Source organism: Populus euphratica, unplaced genomic scaffold (genome assembly GCF_000495115.2).
Source record: "Populus euphratica unplaced genomic scaffold, PopEup_1.0 scaffold770.1, whole genome shotgun sequence".
NCBI classification, from domain to species: domain Eukaryota; kingdom Viridiplantae; phylum Streptophyta; class Magnoliopsida; order Malpighiales; family Salicaceae; genus Populus; species Populus euphratica.
The window spans coordinates 105,285-111,284 of record NW_011500623.1 but is presented as its reverse complement, the minus strand read 5'-3'; positions in this window follow the sequence as shown (position 1 = coordinate 111,284).

Here is a 6,000-nt window from a genome sequence, read left to right as displayed (position 1 = left end):
AAAAAAAAAAGAAGAAGAAAAAGATAATAATCTCAACCCAAGAAAGTTAACCTTAAACATTCAAACAAAAATTTTATTTTCTTTCAATTAAAGTCTCATAACTATGTGTTGATGTATTGAGCACAAAAGAAAGGTTTAACATAAATCCTTAATGAGAATGCACTTTTAAGTACTAATCATATATAAATTTAATAAGAGTTTATTTACCTAGATAGATTAATGGAAGTTGAATGTTGAATACCTTGCTTTGTGGAATTTGCAAAAAAAATTATATTTTAACGCTTTGATTACTAAGGACTAGTAAAAAGCTGATTAGAGAGTGTGATTAATACTTAAAAATGTATTTTTTTTCAAGGTTTTATATCATCATTTTGCACCTGAAGTATTAATAATTTCTTAACTAAAACATGTTTTATAATAACATATCTCATAATATAAGATACTTTTAATTTGTGGTAAATTTAATGCAGGCCTATCACATAAATGAAAGGATTGATTGATAAGTTTAAGTACTGAAATTAAAAAGACAAAGAGATGGCTAAACTTAGAAAATAGATGCTGGTACAGTCCAAAGTGAAACACTGTTCGATAATTGGGTCATATCTAGAGCTATAAATCTCTGATTTAGGCCTACTTTATATGGATGGAAAGGTAAGACATAGGCCTACAACTTTCATATGAAGGTTTGGTTTTAATAAGGTTGTTTTCAAGTTCAAATTATAGCAACAATGAAGAAGTCTGAATCTGTCCTGCAGCCCAGACATTGTTTAGTGTTCAACCCATATCTTGAGTTCTAGAAGTCCAATGACCTCAATTTGTTCTTTTTCTCTTAATACCTTGCTTGTTAAATGATTAATCTAGATTTATGTTGTATAACACTTGGTACAACAAATACTTGGCACTTTTATAACTCAATTGTATGGTATAAACTACATCTATGATATGAAAAGAACTTGATTTGTTGTTAACATAAGTTATAATCATGAATGCCTGACAACATTTACAAGTATTAGCATTATTCGAATAATATAACTAACGTACTCCTATTAACATTTTATAATCTAATTGAAACCTTTTTTCTATGTGGTTTTCATTTGAGTAATAACAGTTTATACTATACTTATTTGAAATATCATTAATGGATCCTCTAACCTTGACATTTATTGTTATCAATATTTAATCCTTACATTGATCTTACATCTTTAAGTTCTAATCAACTTCTTTGTTTTTTTTTTCTTCTTCTCTTATTATTATTATTATTATTACTACTACTACTACTGTTGCTGCTGCTACTACTACTATTATTGTTGTTGTTATTGTTGTTGTACTATTTTTATTTATAATTTATATAATTAAACTCCATGCGGTTCGACCCCGGTTTTGCCGGGTTATTTATTATTTAGACACTCCTACACTTGGAAGAAAATATCAATCTTTTGGTTGTATCATTCATTAATAAGTTTATTATTGACAAAATAAAAGTATAAATATCAAGAAAAAATTTCATCAGTATTTCTAAAAATTCTAACAATAAATTAGATATCACTCTAGTATGTATAAATTTTGAAAAAGTTTGCCATACAGCGGGATAAGGAATTTACTAAGTGAATTATATTGCTAACTAATTAACAAGATCTGGATTGTAAGGTGATCTACCGTGAATTGCAAGAAGGTTTTACTCTTCTTCTTCTTTATTGTCTTTTTTACTGTTATTGATCATTTATTTATTTTCAATTTTATTTTTTAATATTGTGTTTATTGAAATTTAAAATTAATAATTTATTTTAATTTATTTTTTATATTATTATCACAGTTTTAAAAAAATATCTTATTTAATTTTACAAAAACAAATTTAATTTTGTTGTTGGCAAAAAATAATAATAATAATAAGGTAGCCCAAATTAAAACAAAGAAAAAATAGCAGCCTTTGTTTTTAAAACAAATGTGGTGTCAACTCTAGTCCTTTCTCTTTTTTTTCTTTGTTTATTGAAGGTTTTTTTTTTTCAATATTATGTTGGTTAGGATTTTGAATTGATAATTTATTTTAATTTATTTTTTTATATGATTATTTCAATATCAAGAAAGTGTCATACCATCAAATTGTAGCTTGATTTCACAATAAATAATATTAATTTATTTTTTTGAGAAAAAATAAAAATAAAAAGATAAAAATTGAAATGAAGAAAAAATAGGAGGCCGTATTTAATATAAAAAATGTGTTAGTGCCTTATGGGTTGTTTGTTTCCTTGAGATTTTGTCAAAAAATCATTTTTGTTCTGTTTAGGTTTTCAAATTACACAATTTGGTCCAAAGTTCTATTTTTCTTGCATTTAGTCCCTGAATACATGATATGAGAGAGCGAGTCATCAAAAAATGATGACAGAAAAAGAAAGTTGGCATATGGTTACTTTTTGACAATGAAATTCATTATCTTTTACAGCAAGACATTCTATTTAATGAGAGGAACTTCATTTCAATCTTTCTATTCATTTATCTTGTCAAAAAAATAGATGAGACTCGATAATATTTTTGGATTCAAATTAATTTTTTTATTTTTAAACTTATTAAATCCTATTTTCAAATTAAATCAAGTTTATTTAGGTTTCTATGGTGGTTTTTAGATATTTTCAACTAAAATAATTGTTGAAATATGGGTTTTTTATCCCTTGAATTGCTTGACTTTCTTGTCACTTGTGATCACTGAGAATCTGGAAAAGTAAGTGACGCATCACCTGCTATATTTTCTTTTAAAAAATAAATAATATTTTGTCTAACCCTTAAAATATTAAAGAATAAACAAAAAGGCCTAGGCATAGAGAACTGTCCTAATGTTTTTAGTGCAAGGGATTTTTTTAAATTGACTTTATTATTATTATTATTATTATTATTATTATTATTATTATTAGTATTAGCATTACTACTACTACTGCTGCTACTACTACTATTATTGTTGTTGTTATTGTTGTTGTACTGTTTTTATTTATAATTTATATAATTAAACTCCATGCGGTTCGACCCCGGTTTTGCCGGGTTATTTATTATTTAGACACTCCTACACTTGGAAGAAAATATCAATCTTTTGGTTGTATCATTCATTAATAAGTTTATTATTGACAAAATAAAAGTATAAATATCAAGAAAAAATTTCATCAGTATTTCTAAAAATTCTAACAATAAATTAGATATCACTCTAGTATGTATAAATTTTGAAAAAGTTTGCCATACAGCGGGATAAGGAATTTACTAAGTAAATTATATTGCTAACTAATTAACAAGATCTGGATTGTAAGGTGATCTACCGTGAATTGCAAGAAGGTTTTACTCTTCTTCTTCTTTATTGTCTTTTTTACTGTTATTGATCATTTATTTATTTTCAATTTTATTTTTTAATATTGTGTTTATTGAAATTTAAAATTAATAATTTATTTTAATTTATTTTTTATATTATTATCACAGTTTTAAAAAAATATCTTATTTAATTTTACAAAAACAAATTTAATTTTGTTGTTGGCAAAAAATAATAATAATAATAAGGTAGCCCAAATTAAAACAAAGAAAAAATAGCAGCCTTTGTTTTTAAAACAAATGTGGTGTCAACTCTAGTCCTTTCTCTTTTTTTTCTTTGTTTATTGAAGGTTTTTTTTTTTCAATATTATGTTGGTTAGGATTTTGAATTGATAATTTATTTTAATTTATTTTTTTATATGATTATTTCAATATCAAGAAAGTGTCATACCATCAAATTGTAGCTTGATTTCACAATAAATAATATTAATTTATTTTTTTGAGAAAAAATAAAAATAAAAAGATAAAAATTGAAATGAAGAAAAAATAGGAGGCCGTATTTAATATAAAAAATGTGTTAGTGCCTTATGGGTTGTTTGTTTCCTTGAGATTTTGTCAAAAAATCATTTTTGTTCTGTTTAGGTTTTCAAATTACACAATTTGGTCCAAAGTTCTATTTTTCTTGCATTTAGTCCCTGAATACATGATATGAGAGAGCGAGTCATCAAAAAATGATGACAGAAAAAGAAAGTTGGCATATGGTTACTTTTTGACAATGAAATTCATTATCTTTTACAGCAAGACATTCTATTTAATGAGAGGAACTTCATTTCAATCTTTCTATTCATTTATCTTGTCAAAAAAATAGATGAGACTCGATAATATTTTTGGATTCAAATTAATTTTTTTATTTTTAAACTTATTAAATCCTATTTTCAAATCAAATCAAGTTTATTTAGGTTTCTATGGTGGTTTTTAGATATTTTCAACTAAAATAATTGTTGAAATATGGGTTTTTTATCCCTTGAATTGCTTGACTTTCTTGTCACTTGTGATCACTGAGAATCTGGAAAAGTAAGTGACGCATCACCTGCTATATTTTCTTTTAAAAAATAAATAATATTTTGTCTAACCCTTAAAATATTAAAGAATAAACAAAAAGGCCTAGGCATAGAGAACTGTCCTAATGTTTTTAGTGCAAGGGATTTTTTTAAATTGATTTTATTATTATTATTATTATTATTATTATTATTATTGGATATTGGATATTTATTGGTTTTTCTTATTGATTTTTTTAATTTTTTAATATTTTATTGATTTTGAATTAGACTATATAATTTGTTATAATTTACTTTTTTATAGATTTATTATCATCTTAAAGAAATGCTCTAATATTTTTAGTGCTTAATTTTACGAGAAGATTTTTTTATCAATAATTAAACAAAAAAATAAAATTGTTTAAATTAGTGAATTCCATAACATAGTAAAGTCTATGATCTAAATTGCATATTTGATGGATTAATTTAAATTAATTAAAAATTAAATTTCATAATTTATTTTGGTTTACTTTTTACATATTATTGCATTCTCAAACAAGCATAATAGCATTGAGTTTGTTGCTTGATTTTACAAGTGTTTATTTTTATTTTATTAAACCCAGTAGAATCCAAAACTTTGCTTACGTGTTTGGCAAGTTATATTAAACTACATAATTTATTTCAATTTGTTTTTTATAAGGCTATCACAGTGTTAAACAAGTTCCTTGATGTGTAAAATTAAAGTTTAATTTTATAAATAATTATTTTTGTTACCATATAATTAAATAAAAAATAGTTTAAAAAATATAAAATCCAATAAATCAATGATTCAAAGTATAAATTAACAAATTAAACTATGAAACTCATATCAATTTAATATATCATTGTTTTAATATCTATATAAAAAAACATAATCTTGAAATTTTTATTTGGATCCAAATTATATTTTCACTGATTGGATTACTTTTTAACCCACCAAATCATTTTAAGTTACGTTAGAATAATTCTCAAACTGTTGAATTTGAATCCTAAGCTAGACAAAATATTTCAAGGTTGACCGCTGACTATCAAAAATTTCCCTAAACATAGATTTTTTTTTTTTAACAACGTTCAAAAAAGAAAAATTCTCGGCCAATTATACAGTTAACCACTATAACAATTATCGCCGGCATCGATTGCCGGCCGTGGGGCAAAGCCAAAAATTATTGAAGTCATAATTGATTATACAGTTATTACTTCACTACGCCAGCCCAAAGGAACTGCTACGAAAGGTGGCAATTCAAGAATGCACTGGTTGCAAGTGATTAGAATCAGGCATCCATGACAGCTGCAAGAAACCACCACCGTCCGTGGTGGCTATAGAAATAAAAATTGTCTAGTACGAAAAGCATGACAAAGATGGGCCCTTGACCTCATTTTTTACATTTGAAAATGAAATCAATCACCTTCTTTCAACAGGCCTGTTGACATTCCCATGTAGAATCAACTTGTTACTCACGAAATGGCATTCAAAAACGAGGCAACCCAATCACATCACTAAATGATGGATGTGTAAAAATTGAAGTCCATAATTGAAATAAATGATAGTCCAATGAGTGCAAATTACAGCCTAACCAGTTGGCTTCTAACCACATGATCCAGGCGGGTCATCAACGAACTCCATGTTGGTAAAACATGA